Source organism: Odontesthes bonariensis, chromosome 15 (genome assembly GCF_027942865.1).
Source record: "Odontesthes bonariensis isolate fOdoBon6 chromosome 15, fOdoBon6.hap1, whole genome shotgun sequence".
NCBI lineage: Eukaryota > Metazoa > Chordata > Actinopteri > Atheriniformes > Atherinopsidae > Odontesthes > Odontesthes bonariensis.
The window spans coordinates 31,640,319-31,667,675 of record NC_134520.1 but is presented as its reverse complement, the minus strand read 5'-3'; positions in this window follow the sequence as shown (position 1 = coordinate 31,667,675).

Here is a 27,357-nt window from a genome sequence, read left to right as displayed (position 1 = left end):
ATTTCTGATTAACTTTATTATTATTGACTGGATGGCATGGAAGTCAGACCACACAGAGGACTTTATACTGAGCAGCCAGCCGTCTTGCTCAAAAGCAAGGTTGAAAAATCTCAACAGATTTCATCCAAGTGTTGTTGCTTTGGGTCTCAGAGCCTCCATATGAGATGTTTTTTGGTTAGGAAAGTGTGTTTATCTAAAGGAAATGCCAGCTGTGCTCACTCTTGCAGCACAAAGTGTAGCAACTCTATTGTAAATCAGCGCGTGCACCTGGTGTTATTCCCATCAATGCTGATTGGAGTCAAAGTGGAGAACTACCTGCTACTACAACAGCAGAATCATTTGAAGCGGGACTGAATGCAACAAGTCCTCCAACTGAAGCTGCTAGCATCCTCTAAAGGGTTAGAAATCCAAACTGCTTGGGTTGGATTGGATTAGAAAACAATCATAATTGGGATGACAAAACATTCTTTACAAACCACAACGCATAATAATGGACAGAATTTTAACCCTTCACATACAACTGCTCTCATGGCACATTGTATATTCCCCACTGAGGGACTGCTTTTGTTTTTTTTTAAGTAATTATATGCCGTATCTGCCTGCATGAACAAACTCCTTATGGCCACTTTTTGGGGAGGGGGATATCTCACTGAATGCTGAACAAACACTTCTCCAATGCACTCAATAGTTGGATGTTAGTGAATTTTAGCATGTTTTTTTGATCAGAGCAAACAGGCCATAAGTTCCACAAACATTCAACATGTGATGTTTAGTCAGCTAATGTATTCACGGGGGAACTGATTAAGACAACTTTATTCTTTTCGTTCCCTGAAACGAGTCTTTGCCACTGCACTGATGCAAAGATCTTTGCAGTGGCATTATCTCACACACTTAGAGACAGGATTGGAAAGATCTAAGGGCAAATTACATCAAGTAGCTTTCCTCAGTTCAGCGAGGTAAGCCGTCACTTCGATTCATCTTGTAAGCTTTAGCTAAATCATTTGGTACATGGCACCCTTCCTGACTTTGAGTCCTCTCCTCTATCACCTTGTTTTATTACAAAGCGTTTCACATTTACGATGAACGAGCTGTTCGGTGGGCCACACAGTGGGCTCCTTTATTTCCATCAGTTATTATTTCACATTGCCAGAATTCTGCATGAGATTTGCACATGCCTCTGTGTAAGGTGTTACATGTAAACATGTGAACACATGTCTATGTTTCTCCTCTGATGGAATGCCGTACTACTCTCTCCATGTATGACGCCGTTGTAAGACATTTCTTCTGTGAATCGTCTCATTCTATCTGCTGAAAGCTGTACAATTACCACTGCGAACGTTTCCAAACACTTAACACGATCTGTACCCACACTGTATTTGCATCAGTTTGATGTGTTTATAAGCATTTAGATTAGAGCCTCCATATGCTCTACAATCATGCAGTAGTCCAATTGACTCATGGCAGCAGAATACAGCATGGGGAAATATGAGTTGTTCAACAGCAAAGAAGATCAAATGGGGTTGTTTGACAATCAGTTTTTTTTTCTTAATTTAATGCGGACACATCCCACTGGGCTTTAAACCACAAACATTAAGTCTCTATTAGTTATAAGAATGATGGAGTAACAAATATGGTAAACATGTTATAGTTGTGTAACACCCTAATTATAGAAAAAGGAGCTGGAATCTAAGGCATCAGAAAACACATTTAGCTAATTATCTCCCAGACTCAGTTTGTAGCAATTTGTATTTCTTCTAAGGAACACTGCAGTTTTGTAATTTGGAGATTTGAATCTCAGTGAATGAATGACCAAATCTGATTAGAAAGTTTAGATTGATTTAGCTCCCAGCCTTCAGGACCCTGTGGGGGACCGAGCCGGTTAGACATGAGGACAAAGTGAGTTTCCAGGAAAATTTATTTACCCAAAAAAACTTAGTCATTACAGCAACTTAACCAACAAATGAACTCCAAACTAACTGTTCAACAAAAGCAAACTGACCGAACACACAACAAACAAATGGGAATTAAATACTGACTGATCAGACCAGTCTGACACATAAAGGGAAACAAATACTGACAAATAATCCAAAAAAGAACCAAAACAGTTTGTTTACAGTAACTGTTACACAAATTCTAAACAAACAAGATTAAGTAAATAACTCAGAAATCCAAGAAAATACAAAATATTTGTAAAATAAAACTATACCCCCCCTCCAGTTTTTGGTATGACCCAATCAGCTCTTCATGCATGCCACACTGCTGCCCCAGAAGCCTCTGAGGCCAAGTGCCAAACAGCCTTCCCAGTACCGGTAAAAGAAAAAGACCCTAACCCACAAAAGTCAACTAAATGTGCGCTCTACAAATAGAACTTATGCATTCCACAAATGTCAAATATATATGAGTAAAGAATAATGTGTCCCAGTATATGAAAGTAATAACTCATTATGTGTAAGTGTTGGTGCATGGAGTTAGCGACCTGGCTGTGTGGCTGCAGGTGAGGCAGACACACAAGCTGCAAGGACAGAAAGGTATTCACGCTCTATAGTAATTCTCACATCATTTTTAGAGTGCACTGGCACAAGTGTTTCATTAATTAGTGAGCTTCTAAAATTCTTAGAAAAAAAACCCATTTAGAAGAATTGTTTGAGATGGGCCTTTGTCTTGCTGTGAATTCTCTCCTTTGATGTGGTGGGTTTAAAATGTATTGAATGGATACAGATGACTGGTCCTAATGAAAGCAAAACTTCTTCCATTCACTTCTACTGATTAAAAATCCCCTTCTCGAAGCTTCAAGTTTTCTTTGATGCTTGAAAAAAATAAATAATAAAAGAGAGGCCCTAGGTGTGGCTGAATGATGCAATGTTGAGTTATTCTTCCTTCTGTCACGAAGATGAATAAATAAAACAGAAGGGAAATCAGGCTTCAGACAAAATAAGACAGGGACCTTCACGTGTGTAGAGATGGCAGCGTTTCTCATTCTTTCTCCCTATCTTCCCATCTACCTCTGTTGCTCTGTTCATTAATCAGCCTTTTATTAAACAAAAGCAGCTTCCAGCACTCCCTAAAAGCTGCATAGATAATCTTGACATGAAGACAGAGTATTTACCCTCTTTACCCTCTACCCCTGCAAAGCATTCAGCATGGTAATGGAGGGAAAAGCTCTTGTGGTACACAAAGACGGATTGAAAGTGCCCACCTTTGTAAATATTACATACAATCCTGTTTTATGGTCTTTGAGCTTTTGTGCCTCAGAAAGCCAAACATCTGCTGCCAAGTACAGTCTGTGAAGAGAGAGCTGATGTGCATGGACAAAATGAACGGTGAGGTGAATTATCAGCTGCGGAGTGAGTCTGGAATTTAATTACCGCTGCTTGACACTGACTTTTTTTAAAGGACATGAGCAATTTCCAGGGCCATTGTCTAACTACTCACAGGGAAAACGATTCAGTCGAGCAGGGCAATAAAGGATCCCACAGCAGGGAAATCTGGGCCAGGATGTACTTTCTTTGAACAACAGAGTGGCATAGAGTAGTAAACTCCAACTTCTAAATTGTCTATGCACTGAGGGGGTAGAGAAATGGCGTGTAAAGGTTTGAGATGTATAACAATGACAATAAGCCGTTGAGCTGGAACGGAGCCCTTAATAGGTACCTGTCTGGCCCCAGGGAGCACGCTCACCTCATACTGGTCATCCATTCACCAGAAAGTGCTGCATTCTCCTAACTGCCAATCAGCCAATTACAGGTTCCATAACAGGAGACCTGCTGGCAGAAAGGCAGTCTTTACAAGCTCTGCATCTCAGGCAGAGGAGATGGCGTGACGACCCTGTCACACAATCATAACTATGATGAATATGGCCATAGGTTTACACCAATACGACTGTTTCTGGTAATGTGAGGTGGGCGTGAAATGGCCATTCACAGTGACCAGCCAGTGTGACCCTTTTCGAGACTTTGGAAAACTGTTAATCCCGACATGGTGAACATTTATTGATGTTAGAAGAATGGGGAAGTGTTTATGCTGCCTCTCACTGGCTCCTAATTAAGCCAGTTATTAGGGAGAGACTGGGTAAGTGTTGAGCAGAAGGGCACAAAGAGGGTATATTTTGCTGCCTCTGCTTTAATACTCAATTTTTATAGAGTCGTGCCAGTTCATTTTAGCCTGCAATTATTAATCTGTCCATTTCAACAAGGTCTAAGGAGATTCTAATCAGCATTAGGCTGCCTGCCTATTTGGCTCGAATCCATATCTCGTTGATTGCTACTGATCACAATGACTCCACTGCAAATTATCTATACGATGCCCACCATTCAGTGTTTGTATTTTCACGTTTTAATTTCAACATCACAGCTTTTTGATAAGGATTGGGACACGAGACAGAAGTGTGTATTGTTTGCCTGATCATCTGAGGATCCCAGCTCTTATATTGTATCAGTTATCAGTGTAAACAAAGCCCTAAATTCCTAAGAGCAGGGATTCCAGGTTGATGTAATATTGATGCTGAGACTCAGTCATCATTGTCTACAAAGTGCCTGATTGACTTGAGCTTTGGAGATGTAAGCTTAAAGAGCAAAAACAGCTATACAGATACTGATAAGGTTAACTTAATTAACCAGTTTACAGATCAACTTTTGTCGAAACAGCCATAAGACAGGAAGATTTGTTTTTGGGAAAGGGACAAACTGCTTTTTCAGAATTCACCTGCAAGTAAACCAAGACAATACTTGGTCAAATATACAGTAACTGTGACAGAATTAAAGGAAAGATCATCACATTTAACCAACAGTCCTACTATTAAAAATAATAGTAAAAATATCAGATCGAATCAAATCAAATTTATTTGTATAGCACATTTCATGTACAAAACAATTCAAAGTGCTTCACATAAAATAAAAGCATTGCAGCAGGGAGAGGAAGAAGCATTAAAAATACATAAAAGAATATAAAGAGAAACAAATAAAATCATTTTAATGAATTTAAAACAAAGCAACAGTCTAGATAAGTTCAAAGGTACCGCACAGATTTCATGCATAGAAACATGAGAAAATAAAAGTTTTTAAGCTGGATTTAAAAATGTCTCCATTTGGTGAGAGTTTAATCTCCACTGGCAGTTTGTTCCACTTGTTTGCAGCATAACAGCTAAATGCTGCTTCTCCATGTTTAGTCTGGACTCTGGACTGGACCAGCTGACCTGAGTCCTTGGATCTCAGAGCTCTGCTGGCTTTATATTCTCTGAACAGATCACAGATGTATTTTGGGCCTAAACCGTTCTGGGATTTGTAAACCATCAGCAGGCTTTTAAAATCTATTCTGTGACTGACTGGAAGCCAAAGTAAAGATTTTAAAACTGGTGTGATGTGTTCAGATCTCTTAGTCCGGGTTAAAACTGAATGCATGGAGGAGTTTCTCCTGGTCTTTTTGGGAGAGGAAACCTTTAATTCTGTTGATGTTTCTGAGATGGTAAAACGCTGCCTTGGTGACAGCTTTGATGTGGCTGCTGAAAGTCAGATCTGATTGAGATGATTGAATTAAACTGTGTGAGTCACCTGTGACCATATTTTATATCTTATTTTGTCATTTATCAGTGATGATACTATTTCCTTTTTAAGCACATTTCAACTTGTCATCTGTTTACCAAAAATGGTACGTCTGGCCAGTCAGATGTGCACAATTACACCAAACTGACCAGTTTATGCAAAAGACTACCTAACCTGAACTGCAGCGTAACCACATTAAAGGATCAGAGGTCACATTTCTGACGAAAGAAAGGAAAATAACAAGGCAAAGTTCAGAAAGACAAAGGTAAGAAGGAAGACAGAAAATAGCCTGACATTGATGTTGATGCAGTTGTGAAATTTGGCTGAAACAGACTGGAGCCCAACTTTACCTCATTGAAAGGCCATGCCACTGTAAAGCACCAATTTGTTTGTTATTGTTTTTTGTTTTCAGATACTGAGTCATGCTGAACAATCTCATGTATACTATTATTTGCCATCGTAATATAACCACATCATCTCACAGCAGCAGCAAAATGATCAATTCAGTCTTTAAATCTAAAGGGATTCTTGGCATAATTCATGCATGTAGCACAGTATGACTATATTAAGTTCCTTTTTATCTGTCTACATGTCATTGTAATCTTTTCTGTGTAAAGAAGTTTGCTTGTTTACTCAGAAATCAGCCGAGCTGGCATAAAAGCAATCAAGCTTAGGACAAATCAAAAACCTTCAAAGCCGCCAAAATCATTTTCAGTCTAAATGTTTTTTTTTGGAGAAACAAAACAATTTAATTTTGTGTCACATCAAGTGGTTCATTCAGTTTAGCTTCAGTGATGATATTTGTAGTATTACTAAAAATATGGATTATCTAATCGCAGAGGTAAATGAAAATGAAGGCAACAGAAAATCAGCCTGAGAAATAAAACATGTATTTTTTTTAAATACTCAGCCTAGATATTACTGTACTCAAGTTGATTCAGATTTCATTCGAAACATTTGACTTGACATTTCAGAAATGCATTTGAATTGAATACATTTAGTATTTAACTTGTATAAATATTTTAAACTGCAAACTCTGTCCCGTGCTGATGTATTAGTCTCTCTGGACGTTTGGAAGTGTTATACTGGATCGACAGAAGAATTAAGCCCTTTTCACACAGTTGTTGCGCCTCATCAGTGTGAAAAGGACTTATGCAAATGTCTGCAGCACATTTTTGACCCCCAGCTTCACTGAATAAGTGACTAATCCCCTAATTTCTAATGTATGCAAATATGTATGCACATACATAATATGATGATTTGTTTGATTGCCAGTAAGATTACCTGAGTACCACTGAGTCAAATCTCAACGTATGTGATGGAGTGGTGTGTCATGTGCAGACAAAGAATATGGTACAATTACGAGCCCCTTGTGTAAGGGATGAAGACAGAATGCTTGAAAATAAATAAAGCTATAAAGTCCAAATTGTCAAAATGCCTTAGCAAGAAAACTTGCTATGAATTGCCATAATATGAATTGGACAAATTTATTCTACCCTCACCTGTGGTCACGAGCTGTGGGTAGTGACCGAAAGATCGAGATCGCGAATACAAGCAGCTGAAATGGGCTTCCTCCCTTAGAGATGGGGTGAGAAGCTCGCTCCTCTGCATCGAGAGGAGTCAGATGAGGTGGCTCGGGCATCTGGTTAATGATGCCTCCTGGACGCCTCCCTGGTGAGGTGTTCCGGGCACGTCCCACTGGTAGGAGACTCCGGGGAAGACCCAGGACACGTTGGAGAGAAACTATAGCCGCATTCGGACTGTAGGAACCTTTGGCAGTTCCTATAACCTTTTAATGAACGGGGCCGTTTTCTCCCGCATTCGGACATACAGGAACTCGGGGCCATCTCCCTCAGTTCCTGTAACCATTTCAGCTCCGTCTCTGAGGTCGGGTCTTTTCATGGTTCTATAGAACGCATCTGACGGAGGTGTTTGGAGCTTGGTAGCTCCGCCCCTTGTCATGCTGTCACGGCTGAAATGTTTCCTCATACGACACATTAAACACGCGCCGGTTGTGTCTAAGTTAAACTTACACGTTGTCTCCTTTGTCTGCGGCGCTCTGCTCTCTTTTCTTACTTCATGAAATGAAAGAGTATGAGAGAGTCTCCTGACTCTCTCTGTGAGCTTTTCCAGCCTCGATATTAGACGCCTGATGTGATCGTCCATGATTAATATCACCATCATGCAGACCATGAACACGGTGGCCTCCCCGCTCTCCATATTAGCTTCTTTGTGGTGTTTTTTCTTCTCTTCTTACTTTTACCGGGTTTTGTTTTGTTTTGTTGTTGAATGTGGCGCTAAAGTAGCACGTCACTGACGCAGACGGCTGCGCGTGTCGCATCAGTCCCGACCTGGTCCCGACTCATGTGCGAATGCAGACTGAAACAGTTCCCCTGGGGAAGGACAGTTATCAGAACGAAATTCGAGGAGGACTGTTCTTATAACTGCGTTCTTAGAACGGCTCTGTCCGAAAGCGGCTTGTGTCTCTTGGCTGGCCTGGGAACGCCTCGGGGTCCCCCCAGAAGAGCTGGAGGAAGTTGCCGGGGACAGGGACGTCTGGGCTTCTCTGCTCAAGCTGCTGCCCCCGCGACCCGATCCTCGGAGAAGATGGATGGATGAATGGACAAATTCATTTTGATTATTTGAATTGAATTGGGTTATAATTAACTGGATTACTATAGTGCCTTGAGATGACTTCTGCTGTGAATTGACACAATGATTTGAATTGTATTGAAAATTAATAGGAAACAAACCCAAAAAGCCAGACTTTGACATCTAGATCTTGTCAGGCCCAGAGTGGGTTACTGAGACGTCAGAGGAAATGTTATGCAATACGCATTTAATGTAACATAATGTTTATCAGAATGTATATTCAATGGCTTTTACTAGGGCTGGGCGAGTTAACTCGTTATTATCGCATTAACTCGCTAATTATTTAATGCCGATAAATATTTTATCGCGCATTAATGCAGGTTTTATTATTTATTTTATTATTGTAAAATACTGTTGCTGACAGGCTTTATTTTGTAAAAGTCTGTTGCTGTCGGCTGCGGAACCGGAGAAGAAAGTAATCGACGGATCCACCAAACATGGAGAAAGGTACGGAACTTTAACTTGGCCATTTTCATTTTAAAGTTCTTCCAGACGGCGGAATCAACAGAATCAAAGTCATCTGTAAACATTGCCAAGTTCAATTGTCTTCTCAGCGTAGTAGTTCCAGTCTAAAATATCACTTAAAGGCAAAACACACAACTGATAGCAGCAAGTCATTCAAGGAAACAGACAGTGGAGCGAGGCTTCTACATAAAAACTACAGAAAGATGCTGATGTTAAAAGTGTGTTTGGACAACAAATGTTATGGCACTTTCATTCATATGGCAGCACATTTAAAATAAAAATAAATGCTAAAAGCTATACACTACTTTTGAATTAATTATTGGATTCTGCGTACAAATGCGATTAATCGTGATTAATCAGGGAAATCATGTGATTAATTTGACAAAAAATTGACTCGAAAATTGACTTGAAAAATTGATTCGTTGACCAGCCCTAGTTTTTACATTACTCACTATGTTGCGGGTCGGCAGAAGTTTCTGAATATATCAGACAGTAAGTAGCGAGCAAGAGATTTAAATGATTTATGTCTTTGACTGCAAACTTAGGGAATCATCTCCACATATACCATGTCTTGCCCTTAACAGAATCTTCCCATTAGGAGTTGGTAATGCACCACCCACAGGGATCTCATTTCATTAAAGTACTAGCCAACCAAGCTCAAATGAAATTAGCAAGATGACAGTGCCTTTGTTGTATCGCCCAATCATCACATATGTTATAACACACAAGAGGTGGAAGAGTTTGTTTTTCTCCTGTGGAACACAAACGTTCTACTTCTGTGCTGTTCATGCAGGTAAAAAAACGCCTAAAAAAACCTCAACTGCTTAACAGTACAGACAGCCACTCCCTCGGTTGATATTTTGCTTGAGCAGTTTTTAATACCCTTGGTGGACTGGCCAACAGAGCCAGAGAGATGAAAACTGCAGATTGCAGCACTATCAGCATGGAGGGTACAGCCACTGGGCGATTTGAATAGAGCAGAGCAGAGGACTGCTGGACCTCTGGTGACTCATGTTTATGTGTTCAGCTCTTATCTATCCAAGTTGAATGCAGCAGGTGATAAAGCATTATGCATTGCAAAAGGCTTGTGTGGACACATTGTTGTATGCAAAACAGAATTCTCCTCATTTTATTTAGTACGGCCCCAGGGTTGGCAGACTTGGGCTGCGGCTACACGAAAACGAAACAAGGTTTTTTTTGAAAACGGGTATGAAAATTCTTGCGACCACACGGAAACGCGCTGCTGTCCAGACGAAAACGGATGAAAACGATGAAACGATGCAGTACACACGCCACTGTGTCACGCCACGCTGTGAGACAATAGAGAAGTGTTAAAATTGGCTCCCAGCGTCAACGTGTGACTGACGCAAAAACGTTTTAGCTGTAACAATGGAAACGAAACGAGGCCGTTTTCAAACTTTCCCACTCTGGAACCCGTTTTCAAAAACTATCGTTTTGGGGTAGTGGGAACGCCGGCTCCGTGTGGCCGCGACAGCGAAACGATAAGAAAAAGTATCGTTTACAGTGAAAAACGTTTTCGTGTAGCCGCAGCCTTGGTGAGCTAGTATGTTTATATTTATGCATTTAGCAGATGCTTTTATCCAAAGCGACACGAGGCTATAACATTAGCGCTAACGTCAAAGCTATAGCTACACAGAAGGAAAACCACTGGTCAGGCTCTGTCAGAGGGGTAGGGAAGTAGAGGCTAAGTGCTATGGTAGGAGATGCTCTCTGAAGAGCTGGGTCTTCAAGAGTTTCTTAAGGATAGACAGGGTAGCGCTCGGTAGGTCATTCCACATGAAAAGACTCTGGATTGTCTTGTGCGTGGTGTGCGCACTGCTGGAAAACAATCCTTTGACGACCGGAGTCACAGAGTTGGAAATTATGCCAATGTGTGACTGAAAAAATTAAACACCTGAAAAACTGAATTATTTTCTTTGAAATCTTTTTGTTGTCTATATAGTTAGAGCTTATTTTTCTGTTATTTTTTAAGCTTTCCATCACACTTTGACCTTCTTGTTATCAGTTGCTGTTTCTTGTAGAAACCTTGCATTCCCAGTATTATATGTTTTGAATCTATCTATCTTTTAACGCCTTAAAGCCTATTGTCGCATATATGCTACAAACCGTTTGACTCAATCAACCAGCTGAGATAGCATCTTTATTTCCCCAATGCCGGTTAGTCCATATTCACTAAGGACCTAGGAACCTTTATATAAATAAATATGTAAAAAAAAAAAAAAAAGGTGAATAAAAAAACATTGTTTTTTCACTGTTATATTACTGTGTTGTTGTTATCTTATTATTGACCATTATGCCTGGTGTTGCAAATAAGCAACATACCAAATTAAATACCAAACATTCCAAATTGACCAGGATGCCTGTTGTCGTAAAAAAAGGAGGTGTGAGTCTGCGTATATACAGTATCTGCCATTAAAGAGAACTGTTGTCCTGCTTTAGAACCTTAAAGGTGTGAAAGACATGCAAGGCCAATCTAAGCATGCAGATGACAGAAACATCACCCCAACAAGAAATATGTCAGCATGTGCTCACGCAAAAGGGGCCGGAACTGCTTCATGAGGCAGGAATACTGAATTACCTTACAAAGTGCACTGAGCAAAATCTGGAGCTCCTCGAGGTGGATCAAGGGAAAACAAGTGAGTGCGTTGTGGATTTTGCCATCTGAAAATTAATTAAAAATTCAGGAGACGTGAGCCATGCACCAGGGTTTTTAGTCCCCATTGTTGATTCAGTGAAAATGAAAAAAACAAAAAACAAACTTGACTCCATAAAGTGGATGGAAGTATTTTGGGTAAAATGAGCTTGGTCATTAGCAGATTCCAAGGCACACATATAATTCATCATCTCAGTTGTGTCTGATAAAATAATGATGTCCATCTGGCAGCCTTAATGTATTATAATTTATGTACTGAAATGAATCTTTCCCTCCCTCGCCACACCCCTTTGACAACTTCTCACATTACTTGTGTCAGTTGTCACCAGCTGACAGCAGTGCATCTCTGGTTCCTTATAAATCTGGCTCTTCTTTTTCCTTGAGCGAGCTGCGGCTCCCCTTTTGCCATCAGCCCCCCGCCCAGCTCATCTCAGCCCCAAAGCCCTTTGATGTGTCACTTCACATCTCAACCTCAAAGCTGTGAAATCTCAATTTTCTGATAAGAGCAACCTCTATTCGTCAAAAGATACTATTTATAGATCTGACAGAGATAGAGCTGCACGATCTGCAATAATTCTTAACAAGCACTAAGAGGCCATTGTTATGTCTGTGTGAAGTAAAAGCAGCGCTGCCCCATCCGATTCACCTGATAAAGATGGAATAAGGAAGTAGATTTGAAAGAACGGTTGGTAGCACTTTATTTTTGCCCCTGAATTAGAAGCGGGTCCAGCATGGCCAAGCTTCCTGTTTGAAATTGTACCTCCTGAGGAATGGAGCCCTTTTATATCTTAGTTCAACCCACTTTGTGTTTTTTTTAGTTAGAGCTCTTTTCTTCCACACAGCAGTCAAGTTGAAAAAAAAAAAAATGAAGACAAACCCACACACAGACCGTGTGTTTAGACAGCTACTCTGAAAGAGCTAAAACATCACATTATTCAGTCAAAACTACAAACATTTCCACAAATTAGTTTAAAAAATAAAAGATAACTTTCAGGCGGCAAACTTCCAGCTAATTACATGCCAACTGGATGTGAAATTTAGAACCATTCACTGCAAAGCATTTTTCTTACAATATAAAGTGCAGGCATAGGAAAGAGTTCTTCCCACTTCCCGAACCCTGCAGGTAGTGAAAGGCAAAGGCTTCAGACTCCACAGGTTTCAGCTGAGTGACATACAGGCTTTGTTCCTTTGGCGTCATGTTGGTAAAAAAAAAAAAGTTGATTTTCTTTGTTGAAACTTACTGTGAAATCCTCGTGTGAGTCATTCCCTCACAGCACCACTTAAGGAAAAAGCCAAAACCAGAAAGTTAGAAAAGTGAAAAAGTTTTTCGTTATACACATACATCTAAAAGATTCTTGCCTCATACTGAAGCGATTGGCTTTCTTTTTGATTTTTGTGTTGGCTGTGGAACATAAGAAAAAAAGCATGTCAGAGAAATGTATTTAGAAAAGAAAAGATTCATCTGTCAAATTGTAAATGTAAAAGAAAGACTGACTGCGTAAAAAAAATTAACTAAAACTCAGTTCCTTTTATGAAGTTGATATCATGAAGATTTTAAATTCCAGACCCTCAAAGGCATTAGATTGTAATGCTGATCATTCACACACTCCTACACAGACGTTAAATTTCACTTTGGGTGAGATGTGCTCATGTAAATTAAACTAATTTACACATATTAATATTTTAATACATAATTCTGCTGATGGCTGCCTCATGACGTCCGGATGAATACCAGCCAGATGGTAAAATAGATGAATAAAATTACACATGGTCTGTTGGTGCCAGAATAAATTTAAGGAATTACTCATCCGTTTTTAAAGGATTACTGAGTGATAAAGAGGTCCTCACATTTTGGAATTTAAAACAAACAAACAAACTACCGAAACACTGACCATCTGTTCAGCCTGGCATCATGCAACTCCACATAAATAACATTTCAAGTCATATCATCACCGGACTTCTTTACGTTTCACACCCTATAGACTTGATGAACAACACCTTGCACTGACCTTAACCCATACCACTTCTCACATCATTTAACACCATTAAATGACTCACAAAAAGGTCAAGACACAAGACATGACACACATAAAGTGCTTGAAGATAAGTGCTATTTATACCAAGGAGCCTTAGAGGAGTGGTTTAGATAGGAATGGTACACAGACTGCATAATGTAACAAAGCAACTTGAACAAAGAATGCCAATGTCCAACAGCCTAAAGAATAAACAAATAAAGGAAACACAAATGCTGAAATGAAAAAGATAGATGTTTGAAACTGTAAAACAGGAACAACAGTCAAAGTATGTCAGAATGATAGAGATGATATACAAAATCATTTTTTTTTTAAACTAACGTTTTCTAACTGATGTAAAAATGTTGTAAACTGAAGCGGAAGTTTGCTCTTACAACTGTATTCCTCATAGATACTTCAGTGATGAATAGACAATTTACCGTAAAGATGATAGCGATGCTCCATCCCATTGAGGTAAAGAGGGAGCTGAGCCAAAGGGCAAAGCTTTTAATTTACTGTCCCATCTTCGTTCCAACCCCGCACCTGTGGTCAAGAGACCTTTGGAGGTTTTTTTCGGGACATCCAACCAGGTGGACGCCCCGAGGCAGACCCAGAAAACGCTGGAGGAATTACATGCCCCATCTGGCCTGGGAACACCTCAGAATCCCACAACAGGAGCTGGAAAGTGTTGCTGGGGAGAGTGATGTCAGGGTTTCCCTCCCGGAGATGTTGCCTCTGCGAATCAACCTCGGATAAGTGGAAGATAATGGATGGATTGGTGGATGAAATTAAGTAGTGCTTTAAGGGGAAAGAATAAGTTAAAGGGTATTTTTCTTAAACTTAGACACCAAATAGATGAAACTAACTTTATTCTCTTTTTGTATTCATCTGGAATACAGTTAGCATGGAAAAACTATGAAAGAGTTGCAATGCATACTGATTTAAGTTCAAAATTATTTGAGAACCTTTTAAGCAATGCACCGTGGCCCTTCAATTAAGTGATATCATTCTCATTCCAGCCCTTTCTGGAGATCCGTTAGAAGATTCATGTCTTTGAACTCTCCGGGCAGACATGCGGCAGTTCCATCAGTGCGTCATTATCAGCATCATCCAGAATGTGTTATGTTTCATGCTGTTGGGCTTTATTTGTCATCAGGTTTCAAGTTTGCAGCCAAGTTCCCAAAGTAGTTTTCTCAGCTTATGTGATTTTGCTTTGGGTATGCACTCCAAACAATAGATGACCACTGCCCCAGGAACACATCAGTCCTCTGTGGTACAGTGACAAAAGCTCTAAGATGGCCATTAGTCCGGGAGAAAATTCTGACAGCTTCAGAATTTCAGGATGTCTATCTAGCAGCGTGACTGCTGCCACAACATATATCTGCAAACCTACCAACAGGAATTCAATGTGAAATCAGGCACTGATCATACTTGTGCTTTTGTGATTTAAAATAAGGGGAAAAAAAAGACAACAGATAGATATAAAAAATGCTATATATTCAGTGTTGTTTATAATTCCCACGGAGGAATAAAGGGGATGTTATCATGACAGCACCAAAGGTGATGTAGTATTTAGGGAGAGAGACAGTGTTGCATTGCAGGGTAAATGGAATACCCAATCAAATCCTGTCCAGGAAAGGCAGAAACAGCTTTCTTTTTGGCTTCTCTGTATCATTGAGGTCACCCAACACACCTGCACTTATACTTGTCATAACATACTGCAAGATGAGTTGATATGACAGTTTCACTGTGTTCATTCTTTACAGAACCACTTCTAGTATCTTCTTTATTGACAAACAGTTGACATCTGAGAAAAAAGGAATTTTTAGCTCGAAATGAATTTGCCATTTATACCCTTTTTGAATTTTAAGTGTTTATTGCAGAAATACCAAGAAATACGTAAACCGATCTCAAAATTTACTTAGACAAACTTTTTCCTCTTGTAGTTGACTTCAAATAATATACAATTCTTGGAGCTTGAGGCCACAGTATTTTTCTGCAGCTGGTTTATAGTATCGAACACTGGCAGTATGATGGCTTATGTTTGCAGAGACGGCACTTTATACTTGATTATATCATCTCTGCCATACACACAGTGTTTGAAAGGCATTATTGTGAAGCAGCTGTTAGTTTAAACAGTATCCCTACCAGTCAGCACTCGTGAATCAAACCAGGATGGTGTTAAATGAATAAGGGTGATGACAATGACATATCCTTTAGTGAGACATTAAAGTTTGAAAGCAGCTAGCCAGCATTTTCATCTTCCATACTTTATTGGCAACGCATTAATATTGTGCTACTGCCACAATCCAATGTTGGACTTGCTTTCTGTATCCCCTGACAGACTGCTTCCTTTATGTTTATGAACAGAGGTGGAGTTAAACAGGTGAGCAGGGAGGCATCTTCAACTTTTAGTGTCTATTTCAAGAACAGCTCTATTTCAGCCTGTAATGACATTAATTTTGTGTGAGCACTTTGCCTCAATGCAGTGCGGAAGCATCTGGGGATTAAGGCACCGCTTTAACTAACTGCAGCCGTGGCTTGGTTTTGGGACTGAGGGGAGACTGGGTACAGGCAATTTACTGATCTGTCTTGTTTTCTAAAAGAAATGTGCACTAGGTTATGAGACTTTCAGGTGGTTTTCACCATAATGGTCAGCAGCACGATGAATGTGAAGCAGCTTTCTTTAGGTGGGAAAGCTGAAAATAAGGGTACTTTTGACTTACTCCTCATGTGTTGCACTGTACTCGGCAGCCGGGCATATCTTCTTCCTGGAACCTTCATTTTATGTGCCCGCATGTCATTTCATATCAAAATAAATAAACAAAACAAAAGCTAAAAACAAGAAGGTCCAACTGTTATATATTCAGAAGAATATGAAGAAACTTTTTACCACAGCCACCGACATGTTTACAGCATACAACAGTTTGTAAGTGGAAATATATTTCTGATTCAAAGATCCCTTAATGGCTCAGACATCCCCAGTCAATTTGAAGAACTTAATGACAGTCTTGAGGTCACAATCACACCTTTGGGCCACAGCTTGCTCAGTTTGTCACAAATAATATGCTGATATGCTACTAAAGTGCTGCTCTGTGATTGTCTCCATCAAGGCAAAGCAAAAGTCCAAACATTTCCTTTTAACTGTAATTAATACTGTGTATGCATCATATACAGGTCCCTGAAGAAATCTTTTCTTACTCATTCCTTTTATTTTAATAAAATATTTTCATTATTATTCATCATTTCAGTTGTATTTTGATTAGCTGGTTCTGTGGTGAAAGAGAGCAATTTGAAGACAGATTGACCTTTCCCTCCTATGTATAACTGCTTCCACTACATTACCCATGAATTACATCTCACACGTGCTTCATTCTAAGGCTACGTGCCCACGACAACGCTCTGAAGCATAAACGCAGATGTCCGTTTTTTTCCTCCACAATTTATCTGCGTTCTCACGAGCGTCTTGGGGTGGATATCTGTCTACCCATGGGAACAGGGAAAACGTATAAAACTCGCATTTTGCCGATGTAGTATGCACGCCCCGGACGTAGGTGGCAGTAGCAACAATACCTTTGGTATTGTTATATGAGTTATATTGTTATATATTAATAAATATGAGAAATGCCTGTTTTGTGGCTACTTCCTCCGCGTCAGTTGGAAGAAAATGGCGAAGCGCGGCAGCAACAACAGTACGCCTTCAAACTTTGTTTGGACAGATGATGAGGTCCAGTTGCTCCTGAACACGACACTGAACTACAAAGCCAGGAAGGCAGTGGATAATGTGGATTGGGAGAGTGTCCAAAATAAATATAGTGAGATATGTGAGTTGTTAATGGAGAACTACCCACTTAACGTGTGCAAAAAACGCACTTCTTCGTTTTGAACTGTTCCTACGGCGACGAGAGGTTGGATCGTTTTCAAGATCTCCACTCTGGAGGGCGTTTGCGTTTTCTCCGTTTTGAACTCCTAAAAACGCCGTCGCCGTGTGCAAGATAGGCACATCTGTCGAAATGTTCTGCGTTTAGGCTATCTGTCGTTACCGTTGTCGTGGGCACGTAGCCTAAGTTCCCACCAGATGCATGAGATATTGATGGAATTTGAGCATAAAATCCCTTATAGGTGCAGCAAAGCAAGTGGGAAACGTGTCCCTGAATGTGTTTCTGTTGCATTTCCATCATGGGATTCAAAGCAGGGACACTGAACTGGGACGTAAACATTGAGATGAAGTCCTGTTTGCATTTTTAATAAGCAAAGACAATACAGGCGTGACTACTTTGTTTCTTTTTCTTTTGTTTTTTGTGGCATCTCTGGGTGTGTTTTAGAAGTGGAGAAAAAAAACAAAATCATACCGAGACAGGAGGACAAAGAAAGAGAGCAAGACAAGTGACACCAACCTGGGGCACCATCACATTACCTTTATAATGTGATGCTGAATTCAAAACAGAGGTCCCTCATTCCAGTCTGGGAACCCATGGCGCTATTACATTCTGTATAGAAACTTGCCATTTCCATGTACCAATTTACCACCAAACCCTTAGAAAAATGCCTCAGCAGCAAAGAGTGACCCAGAAATGTCAAATGAGTCTGGCGTAGTGTCCTAAGATGGGAGGAAATTATGCAAGGAACAAACCTTCTGGCAGACATGATCAACCACAAATTATTCTATTCAGATTCACAAAGGAGAGGCTAATTTGAGGGAGTGACACCAATTTCCCATAGGCCAACCAGCATGTCTTTTTTTTTCCCTCTATTTACCATTAAATTCTAAAGAGTGCTTCTAGTGATGGAGCTTGAGAGAGACATTAATGAAGGATGGATTCCATTCAGCACCTCCTGCCCCAACCTCTCCCATCACCCCACTCTCATAACAGTTTTACAGGCTTGTGGCACACATCTCCTAGCAACCACAACTCACGCCATCCACCATACAGTAGCTTTGCAGATCTAATAGTAATATCACTAAGTTTGCAGCCATTGCAGCAAATCAGTGAAGGTGCTGCGATGCTTTGAGCTAAACGCTAATGTAAGCCTGAAATCATGAGCCACCACACGATGACAGAGATAACATCCATGACCTAATTCAATATGTTGAAATGCTCTTCTTAAAACTGGACATGAAACACAGCTGAGTCTCAGGGGAACGGAAATGTGAAATTGAGTGTTTTTGTTCCTGAAGATGTTACTTGATGGAAAAATTGGGTATCACCAGATCCATAATGAGTCATCCTCAGCGCAGTGGATATCTTTAATCTGACATAAGCATTGAAAAAACATTTTTCAAGCCTTTTGAAATATAGATAAAACTCAACAACAAAGAAATAGAGAGCAACAATGTAATCAGAATGAGAACGTACAGTTGGCAAGGATAAATGGAAAAATTGAATCATGGAAATAGCCACTGAGTATCAAAGTAACTCAGTTTGCATCATGACTTAGTAATGCAAGCTACTTTTATACCATCTGAGCTACACAATCATTAATGCTTAAGAATATTTGAACAATTGAGAATGTTTATTGATTCTTTTATAATGTGTTACTAAAAAGATTGCTCAATGTATGCCGATTTATTCACGTGAGTATTTTCTCCTCCTTTAGTGGCAGCTCAACACAACCATAATTTGTTGATATTTAAAACTGTTTCACATTAGAGTGAACTCAGAAAACTGTTTTTATTGTCATCACTTGGTGCCTTTGCACTCTGCCATAGTCAGAGCAGGGGGCCGTCAACTCACATCAGCCTTTATTTTAGTTTATGTATAGTCTGTTAAATGATTTGAATCACAGATCTACTCTTTAACATCCACAAAGCATCTTTCCTCCAGATGGTAGCTTTTGTATGTCAAAATAGATTTCCTGTCACTGCTAGTGATGCACACATGCACGTGGACCAGCGGTAACTAAAGCCCTGAAACCATAGAGCTCCTGTCTCCATGGGTACACGCTCTGCACGAATCAGCGTGCATGAATTCAAATTCATTCTGGTCCAAAGTGCAGTCTGACTGAATCAGTAATGTTGGTTAAGTTATTTTTAACAAAGATTTAGTTACTGTAGATTAGTAGATGGATAATTAGCATATTTATTGACTCATAAGACAACTCTTCTTTTAAAATGTACCAAGTATCTCTTTACAATCCATTTGCAGCTCGTTTTGTGTGTCCACTATGAAATATTCATGCTTTTTTCAAAGCTGTTATTATAAAGAAAAGTGATAAGGATTGATCTGCACAATATTCCATCCAATCATAAACAGGGCCATTTGTGCTTGTGTACAGACACAGACCAGATGCACAGGACAGCTGTATAAACCCCTGCACATTTTCCAGAGAATGGATTCAAACAGTTTTCTAAACATTGCTCCCCCTTATTATGTGCAGCAGATGCTAACAGCAACCTGTGCATGTAGGGCACAGAAACAGAAACCCACTCCTCTACCTGTTATGGTTCTCCTGGCTGGAGAAAAAAACCTGGCTGTTCAACTCAGGAATATCCACATGAAACCCACCATGCTGGTGGGCCCAATATCAGATGGAGGCGATTGCCTGCCACTGGGAAGCTGCGGGTGCAGATCCGAGTCTCGGTGAGAGGAAGTTTTTAAAAGCAGACAGGATACTTCACACTCCTGGTTTTGCGACATGTTTCTTTTCAAAATGTGGTGATAAATTACAAGATAAAATACATAAATACAGAGATTTTCTAAAGCAGTGGGATTATTTAGATTAATGCTTGATTTGAAATGTTTGTTGGGTAATGGTACGTTCCTTGAATCCACATTCCTCAGTTTAATCAATATTATTTTGTAAAAAACTAAAAAGGTCCTGTGTTTATAATAATGTTGTTTTATGTAATAATATTAGTCTTTCCTTAACTAATACATAGGACAACCCATGTTTGTGCTGTGTGAAGCTGAAATGTTTCTCTTTTGGGCAGCATGCCTAGTTGTTGCTGTGGTTGCCTTGGCAATACATATCAATGACTTTGAGGGGAGTAGCCTTAAATAGAACTGCAGGGAGGGGTATGTTTGTTTGGCTCTTTTCACCAGATTGAGGTAGAGTATTGATAACATCCAGCACTATTGCACTCTTTTTAAGATAACATTATTCTAACAAATGAGGATACACATTGAAATGTGCACTAAAACAGTGGGCTGTATTTATTTTCATCAGTTCTCTAAGGAAACAGATTGACATCATAAAGGGTAGGTTTATGTGCCATCTTGCCTAGAGGTAAATTGTAAATCAATATATGTATACAGACTAAATAGCCAGATCAAGGGAAAAGTTAATGTAGCTTAGCCTAGCATGAGGACTGGAAGCAGGGGGTCACTAATGGCCTGCCAGAGATCTCTTTTCCAGCACCCCTAAAGCTCACCAATTAACACGTTACATGCCATTTGTCTGAGAAGAAAATGATAATCACTGTTGTTTTAGCATCCTCATTAATGAGTCACATCTTATTACACTAACAGTTGTAAATTTGAGCAGCCTGTGCTAAAGTTTGGGATTAAGGGAATGTGAAGCTGTCAATGCCATTTCAGACTCGTGCCTCAAACTGCCCTTCGCATTTCCTCTTGTGGCTTGATTGTTTGGGGTGTGTGCTCCATTTAACCTTGACATTTTCTCTCTCCCCCTCCGTCTTGCTTCAGTATTTCACTCATTTGTCTGCACTACATAACCAAAAAGTGTGACAGCACTCCAGGGATAATTTTACAGCAAGTTAACTTCATGTCAGATGTGAGTATATTCAGAAGTGGGTAGACTGATGCATTTCCCTTATTCCTTGCAGAAAAAAAAGGGAAAGCAAGTTATTTGTAGCATCTTTCAACATCAGTGCGATTTGGAGTACTTTAAAGTATGCTTTATTGAAGTATAAAAGGCATGAAACCAAGACAGAAAAAGATACACAGTGTAGTATAGAAAAACAAAGAATACAATATTTCATATAAAGTTACAAAGTGTAAATACTAAAGTACACGTCTTAGAACTAGATTTGAAATTACCACCATATAGTACAAATAAGGTAAAACATTTAATGTCCAAGTGAAAGTGATGTGGATACAGATCACACTCTATAGCTAGTTTACAGTAAATGATTTAGTGTGACAGGATTAAGAGGTGAACCAGGTGACATTGTGTTTCTCTGTTCTCCAGCTAAAACGGTATAACATAACAGTATGTGTAGAACTGCGGATTTGTGAGATGAACCAGCTTAGGAGGTCATGGTGTGCAAGTTGGAGAGGGATGCGTTAAAAGGCCTCCTAAGGAACCCAGACACTTGGGTACCAGCTGTTGTCTCCTGCAATGTTGTGATTTGATTATGGAGCACTATTAAGGCTCTCTTGGACTATAATGGCATATTTTAATCCACAATAATATTATTCAGTTTGGTGTCCAATGATATTCTTCTTTGGGGTAGAAAATCCACCCAGGCTTCAGATTAATTCAAGGGTCCCTCGAGAAATGTGCTTGCTAAATGGAGCTCTGTTGAGTTTTTAATTTCTACACTTTGTAAAAGAGTCAAAAGACAGAGCTGCTGCAGGAGAATCTTAACACAGACATAAACTCACTTTTCACAAGGTTGTAGGCAATGATGTCTGTCTGCTTGCTAATGAAATTATCAGTTTTGAGAGAAATTATTTGTTTTGCTAATTTGTGTTGTCTCTGTTGAGAGAGGATGCGAAATTAGGATGGAAAACAGCAGCAGGAAGTAGCCTAAAACAAATCTGCCCCTAGTTCAGTGCAAATACACACAGCGTTACAGATGCCTTGAGATGCCAAACAGTTTAAAAAGAATGATGTCATCTTTACATTTGCTGCTTAAACACTAATGACCAGTTATTACCAATAGGTGGCAATATGTCCTTGTCACTCAGTATGCAGGCTGTAGCTTATCTGCAGAACTTTAATATAACCCACATTAGATTTTCATAGCTTTTTGTGAGTTTGAACAGATGAAGAAATATAGAGTAGAAAGGAAGAAGAGGGGCTCTGGAAGGCAAATAAAGGATACAGAAGGGTGACAGAGGTGCTGAATGGTCAAAAGGTTTTCTGCCTCCACCTGCTATGCCTTCTGCCAATGAGAATCCAAACCGCGTTGGCATTGTAACATGACATGTACACCTCCCAGAATGCCTCACGTCTTTTGTCCCCTTGTCGCATTGGTTGTCATAAGTTCGCCAACTCTCAACAAAGGTTGGCGACAAGGACACAATGGGTGTACGTCTTTTGGTTTGTTCCTCATTAAAACGCTACCATGAAATCAGGGCTCAGGGGGGTAGAGTTATGGCTGATGATTGCATATTTTACTGAGGTGGTGGTTGTGACTGCACAGCTGGCTGGTACAAAACACCGGGGTCCCAGTCAAAGCACGTGCAAAACAAACGAAGCCAATCAACCTTGTGCCCCTGGATGGTGTGCTGTTTGAGGTCAACTTAACACAAAGCTGTGTCTTCAAAGTCTTCAGTTGCTCCTTGGCTTTGCAGCCTCCCGTGTTACTGCACTGACCGGAAAACCGGCAGCAGGCAGAGCAATGTAGTCAGTATATGCTTGAAAATAAAACTGTGCTGAATCTACTTCCGAGCAGTCCTTCAAAAACTGGTCCTCTGGCTTTTGAATTTGATTGAAGGTTGGTAAGTCATGCACATTATCACATATTTAATACCAAACACAAAACTGCTTTCCCCCATGTGGGATGTTAATAACACTGTTTCCTGCCATTAACCATAGAAGAGATGTTGAGAGGGAGCTGTGGGCAAGGGCTTTTTTCTTCCACTCAGGAAAGAACAGTTTGTTCTTTGAAGACTTAATACGTGTTACCTTTCCTTTGCATGTACGTGTTAAGCATTGCTTTAAGAGATCTGTTTACTGTATATCTACATTTTTAGCTTACCAAAACTTGTATTGGAGCATGTTGGTCTGGAAACGTGTTTCCCATTATCACCCAAGAGAGAAGTAAGGTATTTTTTTTAGAAAGTTAAAATTAAAAGTGCAGGAGGCATGCTGTACAGAATACAGTGGTTGAGCCATATGTTATCAGTAATGGAAAATAAATTCTATCTTTCCACCTCAAGAAATAAGTAGTTTCAGTCGCTTATTCCCTGTCTGCAGGAGTGGAGGTCTAACCTTTCTGTAGATCATTTATTACATTCATGTTGGGCTGGTTTGGATACTCAAAGAAGTAACTATGCATCTGAAAAAACAACAGTAAGGTTAATATTTGATGGGGAAGGATTATCAGGAGGATTGTGGTTGGGAGGGGTGAAGAGTTTGTGGTTATATTGTTATTCATTTATCTTGACTGGTTCACTGAAGCTTAATAGAACTATAACATATCATGTGTGACATGAAAAAAAACAATTGTTTACTGTCATACACTCTGTTATACAGAGCAATTCATTTCTAACTCCCCAAATCATCCTGGCAACCTCAGACAACAATTGAAATACTGTATCTCAGCCAGCACTTTCTTTCATGTTTGCTCGACATTTGCGTTTTGCAGACAGGTGAGACTGTCATCTAGCAAGTTAGAAAAGGCATGTTCAACAAGACCTGCAATTAAAATTTACATGAGATTTTTTGTCACACCCTTAGATATGATCCATAAAGGTGTCCTGTATAATACAATCTCTATTAATGGAAGAACAGATATTGTTTTGGACATCAATTTACTGCTCCATCTTTGTTCCAACCCTAGTGACGAGAAGAACGAGATCGCAGATACAAGCGGCTGAAATGGGTTTCCTTCGGAGGGTGGCTGGGCTCCGCCTTAGAGATAGGGCGAGAAGCTCAGCCATCCAGAGGGAACTCAGATCAGAGCTGATGCTCCTTCGCATCAAAAGGAGTCAGGTGAGGTGGTTTGAGCATCTGGTTAGGATGCCTCCTGGTTGCAGCTGGAAGGATTATCCCTTCTGACCTGGGGATGTCTCGGGATCCCCCAGGAGGAGCTGGAGAGTGTCGCTGGGGAGAGGGATGTCTGACTTTCCTGAACCTGCTGTCTTTGCCACCCAACCTCGGATAAGTGGATGTCAATGGATAGATGGATGGATGGAGCTTTTAAAGGGATTTTGTTCTTTTTTATGTGTATATACACACAAAAAGAACAAAATCCCTTTGGAATCTCACAAACAAAAGTAAATGCACAACTCATATGAGTATTTCCACATTGGACAAGATGTCATTCGAGTTTTTTTTCCAAGAGGCCGCCAAATCCTTATAAGAAGCACAGAGTGGGTGGGTGGAGCAGTTATGTGCAGTGTTGTCAACTTTATGTGATATAAGATTGAGACCAACGTGTGACAACATCACAAAACTCTACAAAAGACACTTGTCACTTCTTGGTTGGGTTTAGATAATAGCATTACTTAGCTGGCAGTAGAAAACAGTCACAGTTCAGACTAAACTAAATCTTTTTTATAACACTGTCACCCTCGTGGAAGCCTTTTTACACTTCTCATGCAGATGGCCACTGGAGGTTGTTTATTAATTTTATTTAATTATATGCATGAACATACACAACAGAAGGCCTTGTTTAGGGGAAGAGGAAAGTCTTGAATTGTAGCATTCTATGTAGAAGTCATTGTGTAAAGGTCCATTTCAAAACAAGCTATGATTTTTTTCCTAGAGTTAGTCCCCCTTTATTGTCTAAATCTAACTTGGTGGTTCAGGTTGCCCTGAAGTGCAAAACACAAGCACAAACGAGAAGATGCACTCTAAACACTACGATTTTGCACCAAAAGCACCAAAACATTTCACCAAGAAATTCAACATTTCATAAAAGAGGACAGCATTTCACCAAACCCAACAGCATCTTACAAAATTCAACAACTTTAAACAAAAAATATGTCATAAAACCCTCAATTCTTGCCTGTGATTGGAGAGAACCAAAGTCAGTTTCAACATGTCTATGTTATCTTATTTGTGGTGAGCATTACTCTCACCGGTCGGTTTATAGCAAGTACACCTGCAGCTTTCCTTGAGCTGATATGATAAAACACAACTCTAAAGTTGGCTTCCAATTAGGGAGCCAGAAGAGAGTATTTGTGAAGGTGAAAAAAGTCCACATTTGACCAGTAATATTGAATTTTGAAGTTTTTTTTGCGAAAGGTATTTGGCTGGAATTAGACTAAGACTAATTCCTTCCCAGTTTAATAACAGTCCATGTTTCTTAGGTTTTCAAATATCATTTTGCTCTAATGCCTTGCTTTCTGATACTGGCTAATGCCTTGTGTACACAAAGAGCGACCTACGCTACCTGAGCGCCGGAAATCATTATTTCTCTATGGAGGGTGAGCGAACTGGGCGACCAGAGCGGATTCGCCAGGGACAAAGCGAACTGAGCGACCAGAGCGGATTCCAGCGATTAAACTCAAGCTAATATTATGGTAATGAGCTATGACGCAGTTCGGCGAAACCAATGACAATCCACAGATTGTAGGGGTCCGACAATCCGTGGGGTTCGCGGAAACAGACGTGTAAACTTTGGTTCCTAGTTCCTACGTATTTATTTAATTAATTTTAATGTAGAACATGCACGTGTTTGTTGTTTAATGTTACTGATGTGAATTTGCTATAGATCTCAAAAATCCGAGTACAGCCTGGCATGCTTGCTGAAAATTATATAGTATGTGTATGTACGATGAGTAAAGAACAGCGTTTGGTTAATGTTGATGGTGTTTTTTACATGTTAAGTGCCTCCACCAGGTGGTAGTAATACTACATATTAGACTCTTGCTTTTCCGAGACAAACTATCCGGTCTTGACGCTATGCTCGTCTTCCGAAGTGAAGAGCCAGTTGTTAAAGTCTTTTGTTTGAAGGAAGATTGTGTTCCTCTCAAAAGAGCGGGGGTGCTGCACAGCCGCGGGGCCTTTAAAAATTGAACATTCTAAGTGTGACGTCATGAGCGAACAAAGCTACCAAAGTGAATTCTCAAGCGAAGCTTCTCCAGCTACCTCCACTACCAGGCAGCGTAGGTCGCCCTTGGTGTACACGCAGCATAAGACTTTTCACTCTAAATAGGCTTGGTAACCTTCTGATTTCATTAACTCCTTTCACACATTCACTACCTCCATTACGAATGGCAGCAGTGCATCCCCATGGTATACACCGGTCAGCCATAACATTATGACCACTCACAGGTAATATGTGCAACATTTATCCGACACAATGTGCTGCTTGGAAAACCTGCGGCCTGGGACTCACATGGATTTCACCATGACACCTACTTAAACATTTCTGCAAACCAATCACCCCTCACAGCCATAAAATATGTCTATACCACTCCCCAAATGAGCAGTTTTCTGCAGAGGGGCAGCACTGAGCCTTGCAAAAAACAGCTTAGGAAGGGCTAAAAAGCATGTCAGAGAACCTGAGGTGTTCCCCTGACCTCCAAACTCTCCAGATACCAATCTGAGGGTATTTGATAGCATCCTTGAGAAGCAACCCCAACACACAAAGACCCTCTCCATAACCCACAGGCTCCAGACACTCCAGGACCACACCTGTACTAGTCAGAGCTCATTTGGCAGGATGAGGAGAGCACACTCTATTTTAATGATTTTCTTTCTGGGTAGTGTGTTCTTTTTTCTTATGGGCTTCATTTCATCAATTCTAAATACACTTTATGCCAAAAGAGCTTCATTTTGGTTTCCTATGAATAAATAACAAATATTCCAGAGGTTGGTGGTTTATCGACAAAAGTTTTTGCAAACAGCAGTTTGATCTTTTTGTGCATTTCTTTTCGTTTTTTTTGCTTGAACTTTCTGGAGACTTATCTCACTGAGTTCCTCCCAGCACCATGTCCTGGAATCATCTTCACAGTTTTATGACTGAAATTTTCTGCAATATTTTTGCAGATGTATATTTTTCTGATATGACATTTCTGAAACACTCAGATAACTCTCTTGTCTTTTACCCTTGTGGGAGGAAGTGTAAACAATGAGCTCCATTTGATGCTCTAAAGGCTATCAGTGATTGGGTCATTTAGGTCACGTGAACACTGAAAATAAAGCACAGGGGATT